Genomic DNA, 8,267 nt, shown 5'->3' with positions numbered 1-8,267 from the left:
GGAACCAGTGCTCCAGTCTGCCGGCTGACGGCAGCAGCAGTCTAGCTACAAAAAAAAATACTGTAAGAACGTATGAAAATACACCAAGATAGTTGATATCTCATTTTAAAAGAAAAGATTGTTAAAAATTATTGTCTTTTATATTAAATATATAGCTATATGAGTATCTGCTTCTATATACCTACACCATGCACACCACCTGAATAAAATAAAAGTGTATGTTAAATGGTACTTATTCCTAAAGTCTCCTTTCTGGCAAGTGAAAACCAAGAAAATATCTCTTCGATAAAACAATTCTTGATCTTGGTTCTTGATAAGAAAACCTGTAACAGAGCTACTTAAGATTGTTCTTCCAGTGTTTTCTTCAAAGGCAGAACATCGAGGAGCTAATCAGGAGGGGTCAGCATAATCTCAGGTTTTCACTCCAAGCAAATACATTCATCTTATTACATCCTCCTGCACCATATTGCCACCTGTCAGGGTGCTCATGCTGGCAGTCATGGCACACAGCTGAGGAGGGTGATGTCTGGATACCTGCTCCACAGATCGTCCCCCTTTCCAAAGATCATGTAACCTGATGCGCACACAGACTGCTGGAAGCAAGGGCTGGAAGGCGAGGTTCACATTTGCAGCGAGTCAGAATCCCATGCCCTGGCTTTCCTTCCCACCTCCGGCACCTTGCAGTGCTGACTGGCTGTGTCCCAGGCTCAGCAAGTGGGCAGGGGTTGCCTCCCCGCTCCTTCCCTTCTCTAGCTGGTGACTAGGAATTGGACCTTCACCAGGTTTTCTACATCTTTAAGCAATTCCTGCTCTGCAAAAGCACTGAACAACTGCTAAGCCTGGCATTTACACAAGGGTGTGCCCTCCTTGGTTAGAAAGCTGCCCTCCAGGCAGAGGATATGATACTGGGAATCGCAAGTACATGGATACACCTATCTCAGAAACTGGAAACCGTTCAGATATGATCTCAAGCTTTGGTTTTTCTGTTTGTTGGATGTAGTCAGGTTTTGTTCAACACTAAAGGACAGTGTGTCACCATTTGCAGGAGCCTTCACCTCGCAACAGACGCTGTGTGTCACTAAACTGGATCCTCTGAAACACACTCCTGGGCTTGCGGCTGCTATGGTTTTGCATCATTTATGTGGGCCACTGACATCAAGAATGCTGATTTATTTTCCCCTAGTAAAAATGCTTTCCTTTCAAAAATATTTATCTTAATACATTGCTGTCCTTCAGGTTCCATTCATCCAAAAACTAATAGCCTCTATCCTATATAATCTCTTTCTTTCTGCCCTGACAGTAAAGGATCGTAATTTTTTTTCACAGTCGTCTTCCCCTGTTAAACCCAAATGACAGATGAAAACACTACATTGTACCACCATTGTACCCTGGGGTTTTTCACGTTCATTTCCAGGTATGAATTGTTTCATATCATTTGAAAATAAAAAGACAACTCTTTTAAAGTAAGAATAAGAGCCAAGAATTGGAAGAACAACTAAACTGGGGCTTGGAGAGAGGGAACAGTTTGAAGGTATACATAGAGAACAGAGAAGGAGCCTAGAAAGGGAAAACTTGGGAACAGGAGGAGAAATATGGTGAATTTTAAAAGCTGCGGCACTGACAGCTTCAGTGGATTTGGTGTTGCATCGCGGTGTTTTTCTTAATGCTCTACTTTCTGGTGTTGGATGGTTATATGCAGCTTCATGTTTGCATGGTTTAGGGGAAAAATATGGTTTGAAATCTGTAAGGTATATTTGAATAATAGTAAATATTCTAAAGAAAGTGCTAACTTAGCCATACTTACTTATTTAAATATAGAAGAAAACAATATAATGCTGAGCAGTAAACCAAGCCCACAGGCCCATTTTTAAGTTCCGTCCTGCTGACATCACGGGCAACACTAACAGAGAGATTGATTCCCAATTTCAGAATTAGATTTTTAATTTGTTATCTAAGCCTAGCTCCACTTAATTAGTTTGTTCTATAAATAAATGTGATTAAAAACCCATGCCTGGGGACTGTTTATTTTCCCAAGATGCTAGTTTGCTAATCAAACTGTGTAGAAAAGCCTAACAACTACATATAAAACCAAAACACAACAGGTATGCATTTTATGATCAAAAATGCATAAACCTTCACAAAGTTTTTCACAATTTAACTGTAAGTGCTTCCTTATGAAAGTGTAGCTGATAGAGACATAACCAGCAGTATACAACCTACAGCTTTTTTTCTGTTCAACCACAGAAACTTGCTTCTATACAAATATTTAAACCTTATTTAATTAAAAGGTAAGTCTAGGATTTGATATATATTCTCAGACCAGGGCCATCACCTTTACTCTCATGGCTGAGTTGAATATTTTGTAATGATTTTAGTCAACTGACACAAAAATGGACTTTGTGCAGGTGGAAAAGCCCGCTGTGTTTGTGTTCATTTATATTGCATTTTGGGACAAAAATCTGAAATTATCAGGTTCATAGTATAGTAAAATATTTGCAAAAAAAAAGGAATTTGGGAATAACTGAACAATATCTGTAGCACTGCTTTTGATTGAAACAGTATCTGTCAGTGCCTAAATAGAAAGATTTTCCTGGGGGTTAATCTCAATTTACACTCTAATTACTGCGCTGTGCCACAGGTATCTCCTGTCTTCATTACTCTGCCTTCATCCAGCTCTCTATCTGGGCAGCATCTCCTCTGGTCTATAGCTGTGAGTTTACTGAACCTCACCGAGCACAGCTGTAGCATTGCAGAACATGCAACAAACGTTATTGTGTATGAGGCAAACTTTTATCAGTCCAGTGGAGCCAGACCAGCCCAAAGTAAATTCTGCAGTGATGATTTAAAAGGCTTTTTATGCAAGGGGAAAACTGGTGTTGCATATCTATGTTAATGCCAAGAGACTGGGGATCATACAGCTATCATCCTAGTTGGCTTGCCAGCCGACAGCACACAGCTCTAGACTGTGAAGCCATGTTACATCTGCTCTGTCTAGAACAGTTCCAGGAGAATTTAGCACCAGCCCTCACAGTTTTGTGTGTCACCATGCAGGCAGAACAGAAAGGATTTGCTTCCAGTGAGGAAGCAAAAAATCCTTCTGCTCTACCAGCAGGACTGCCAATCTTATGGGAAGGCATTCAACAATGCTTCTACTTGGAAGAGTGTGGTTGTTCCCCTCCGGCCCCTTGTTTTAGTAGGTGGCTGAGGCACCTCCTGCTGCACAGCCTCGTCACCAGGCTAAGCCCTGATCCCCCACCAGCCACAGCTGACACATAGCTGGTTCAGGGCTGGGGAGAAGCCCCTGCTACCATTGCCTAAAGCAGCCCACTGGGACCCTCCTCTCAAGGGAGCTGGGCTGATGGTCATGCTTTTAGGGAATGCCTGCCACTCCAGGTCTTTCCTGCCATGTGATGTGATGCATGAAGTAAGGGGATGAGAAAAAAAAAGTTTGTGCCATATTCTTTCTACCTAATCTCTTTTCGTCTCCTATTCCAGTTTCTCTCTTGCCTGCTTATCTTTATTTTCATCTTGTTTGTCCTGTTCTAGTCTCTGCCTCAACATTCATCTGCCTCCATTCAAATGTAAGAGGTGTGTATTCACTTAAGGGTATACACAGGGTTTACCCTGATGTCTGTGCAGCATGTAAGTTGTTATACTAATAGCCATTAGCAGAATAGAGGCTTTAAACTTAGGCTCTTCAGGGAGCTTTTTCTTTTCCCCTTTTCCTGTATTTTTAAGTCTTCATAGTTTTCTAGTTCCTCCCTGTAGACTCTTAACGCAGCCCACGGAGAAGGATACATGCAAGGCCTTTGCTGAGAGCCGCAATACAGCGCTGACACAGGCACTGCGGCACCTGTGGCAGAGCCAGGAGGCATGGTAAAGAGGCACAGGTGCGGTTTCACACCCCTGCAGAAATGTTAATTTCTACTAACGATTTATAAAAAGAGGAAAAAACAGGTCTGATTTTCAGTGCCGAAAGCTTCAGTGCTTCTTAAAGCTGAAACTTTGTTTATCAACTGAGTTCTTCACCCTGAAATCCATAGGAGAAGATAATTATATCCTGCTACATTTGGAATTGCATTATTTTTTAAAAGGAAAAACTAAATGGTATAACTTTTTTCCTCTGATATTCACCAGTTCCTAATTGTTAGCTGCTTGACAGTGTTGCCTGGTACAGGCAAAGCTCTGGAAAGAAACATCCTCCTTTTTCCTCTTGTAAAGAAGTATTATCCAAATGCTTCTTGGCAGCTGATGATAAGAGCACAGCCTGTAATACATTTCTCCAATTAATTTCAGGCAAAAAGCCAGATGTTACTGCTTTTCAGTTTGCCAAACCTATATGAGTGCTTAGCTCTTTGGGGATTTTTTTTTTTTTTTTACCATTACAGAGGTGGAGGGAGTCAGCGTTAAGTCTTGCTATAAGCATTTGATCAGGTATGAGGTAAAGTAGAAACAAGATCCGCCATGCTGATTCTTCTGAAGGTAAGTCTTCTGCCATTTTAGTGAATTCCTCAGACTTCTACACGGGCCAAGGCATACTTTTAAGGCATGTATATTTATATATTCATTTAAATCAGAACTGTTTAAGTGTTTGGGGGTTTTGTGAGCTACTCTAATTTTTAGCCAGTATTATCTCTATTACAAGTTATATTTACATTGTAAAGAAGCCTTCTGCAAACAGAAGCAATTGGGTTTTTTTTAATCACATTATTTATACAGCGAATGGTTTACATCTTAAGGGTAGGAACCTTTTAACTGGAAGCAAAATGTAACTTGCTTTATTTCAAACTAAAATACAAAGGGGTTACCAAGTACAAGGCTGGGAATATGTATGAAAGCACTTCTTGCATGGACATATCTTAAAATATCCATAGGCTGCTGAAGAGGGAGGAAAATGTTTATAAGAAACTTGGGAGTTTTTAGAAGAAAAAGAATGAAGAAAAAGAACAGAATAGGCAGGGAGTGGCATTTTAAGCATACAAACTGTACAGCAAAACAACATGCTTTTATCAGTAGCAAACGTCTAGGCTGGTGGGTTGGTTTGAAGGGTAATGTGAGGAAATCAGCCACAGCACTTGTAGCTTCAGCTTTAGGCAGGGTATGTTTTTGTAACCAAATGTTAGAGAATATCTCTCTGGCCACAAGCACCTGGAGTTTTCTTTCCATCTTTTATGTGAGGAATGTTAAAAGGAGATGGTTGCATATACAGCCAGATCATCCTCTCTTCGTACTTAAAGTTCTATCTTGGTGCAACTTGCACTACCAAGCAGACCTTCCTGAGAAGTGGAGTCTGAGGAGCAGCTGGGGACCCCAAAACAGGGACACAGCTTTAGTTAAAATGGTGGGCTTCTTTTAAGAACTGTGGTCTTCAGTGACTTGGGTACAGGTCTGGGGCTTGAGGCAGTTCTGTCGCCTAATTGCTGGACAGCTTTTGGCAAGGTGCACTGTCTGTCCGTGCTTCCACACCTATAAAAGAGAGACAACAATACTGACATGTTTGTGAGGTTTGTGTTGCTGGACCCCTCCTAATTCATGTGTTTGCTGAGCATGCAAAGAATTACTTACAAGTTCACCTGCAGGATCTACTAGGAAATGATGACTGATGCTAGAATTCATTTTCAATTTGAACTGTGAAATGCTTTCCTAAACCTTGTAATTATTGGAAAACAACTCTAGTTTCCTGTAAACAAAGTAAACAACTTCCTTTTCTTAATGATTAGTGTACCTTTTATCTTCTTGCTACCTTTCTCTCATCACACGGATTCTTCTATTTTAAAGGCTGCATGATACACCCAGTGGGCAGAGTGTTAAAACTGGAAGTATGTTCACTGACATGCACCTGATTTCTGAGGTAAAATACTATATCCCACAAATTGAGATTATAATTCTCCTCAGGCCCTCCACATACATGGAAGAGCCACAGGGAAACCCTGCCTGGTGCTTCGTCCTGCAGCAGACAGCAGCTAGCGGAGCAATAAAGTTCCTGTTTTGGGCTAATTCTTGGAGCAAGAATTGCATGTTTCTCAGCAGCATAGTTAAGGTAGATGCATTCTGCACTGTTTCTGGCCATTTCTGCTGTATGATGGGATCTTTTTTGTTAAGGTAGTAACGTACACTTTCAACAGTACTCCAGCCTGTCCTAAAAATATAGGACTTTTCTGGGGAATTCTACCTCAGCCTTTGAAATGCAGTGAAGGCCAAGATGATACTCTAATTGCTTTATGACTCCCTCTGGCTCCATAAAATGAGCACCATCTCTGTACAGGATATCATAAAATTTAATAATATCCACCCAGTGTTCTGAGGATGCTTTATATAAAAAAAAAAAAAAACAACACCCTGCTTATGCCAAATAATTACCTTAACTTACTCTGGACAGCACTCTGCAGGAGCTTTGACCAAGCAGTATGATTGGCAATATTTCAGTAAGTGGGTTTGAAGTAACAGACAGAAGCTAAAATAAAGGCTAAAAACTAAAAACAAATTCATAGATACTTATTGCTTAATTTCTTATGGGTTTCTGTGGCAGAGAGGCGATTACCCTGACAAAATGCCCACAAAAAAAAAAGGATACTAGGAGATTTTCTTTTTCTCTCTCTGTATGTGTGAAGTAAGATACACTTCTGAGTAGCAATAATGGAAGCCCTGACCCTCATGTTGCTTTTTCCTGCATCCTTTGAGTGCCTCCTCTGAGATGTGATCCTCTTCTATTTTAGTCAGCAACTTGGTTAAAATGCTTAATTTTTCTATAGCCAAGAATTTCAGTGTCTAGACCATCAAAAATGTTGGCACATCTGGCACACCACACAGCTAGTAGAACCGAGAAATCTGATCAAATATTGTATCACAGCATTTGAAAGCAATGAAAGCTTGCTCTATGCTGAACTTTCAAGCAAAGGCAATTGTACTTACTGAACACATTTCCTTATGTTAAAACTATTCTGTTAGCTGCTTTGCATTTCTGAAAGAGTGATGTGCCCCAAGTTACCATTCTTAAGTTTCATGTTGTGTGGCTTTCAGTCCTAAAGCCCCATTTTGGTAATGGAGTAGGATTAGAACTTGGTGGACAGGTAATTGTTCCTTCAAATCTAATGTAACTTTTCATTTCCAGTATATGGAGGGCCAATAGCAAGGCTATTACCTGTAATAGGCAGGTTACTTAGCTGTAAAAATCACCTCCTCTGAGGAGCCTGTGTTCCATAAAGAAAGCAGAAATCTGGCTTCTTAATATTGAGAACCTCTACAAGATTCTTCTTCACAAAAGCTTTTGTACCTCTCTGACTCAGTTTCCAAGAAATAATATTTCTGTCTTGTCTTCAGCATCTTGGGGGGGGGGGGGGGGTGGGAACCCAGATATTCCCACTTCATCTCATTCTAGATACTACTATAGACAGTGGGAAAAAAAAAAAAATATTTTTCTACCCTTGGCAGGACTTCTGGCAGGACAATGATTTTAATGCATACTATGTTCTATGTATATTTTGCAAAAGCACAATGGAGTTGTATTTGTGTCTTGCACCACAAAAACCAAACAAAACCTACATTCTCTGGCTCTTCCATCATTGCAGTTTCCAAGATACTACTACTAAATATGGTGACTTCACTATATTTTTTTTTTCCTGATGCCTAGAAATAACAAATTAAAATCCACTTTCCTCTCTTGACTTACTAGAACTTTGGGAGATGTGTTTGTAGCTAAACATCTCTCTATGGGGGGCTTTCCCTGTAGGGCATCAATTCTGATCAACCTTATCTTATCATTAAGATAGAGTGATTTGATAATTGGAGGAAAACAGGTTCAGGAGCAATTTATCTGACTTGCACCTGCAGTTAAATTAGCTCATGTAGTGCTAAAGATAAAAACTCCACCCACATGTGTGACTCAGTAAATGCTCAGTGCAAAGCCCTCCTCGGGGACTTGAAACCTGGATCACAAGTTCAGGGGATCTCTCACACAGCACGGTAGCAGAAGTGGAAGGAGCACTGCATGCTGGCGAGCTGGTGTATGTTCAGTCTCTGTTTAAGTCACTGCTGTGACTGTTCTACAGCCAAAATAAATTCAAAAGGAAGGTTTCTCATACAAATTTTTAAACCAATCTTAACAGTTTATACTTCTTTTTCTTAAAAAAAAAATAAATAAATTTTCTTTTCTGGCTCTACTGTAACTTCTTAACTTGCTTGCACTACATTCTTTCCTCCAAAGTTTTCATCATTTATTACTTCATAACCTGAATTCATGAAGTAATCTCAAATGGTGTCTTCATGAT

Source organism: Chlamydotis macqueenii, chromosome 3 (assembly GCF_036417535.1).
Source record: "Chlamydotis macqueenii isolate bChlMac1 chromosome 3, bChlMac1.mat, whole genome shotgun sequence".
Taxonomy (NCBI): Eukaryota; Metazoa; Chordata; class Aves; order Otidiformes; family Otididae; genus Chlamydotis; species Chlamydotis macqueenii.
Note: the sequence above shows the minus strand (reverse complement) of the source record.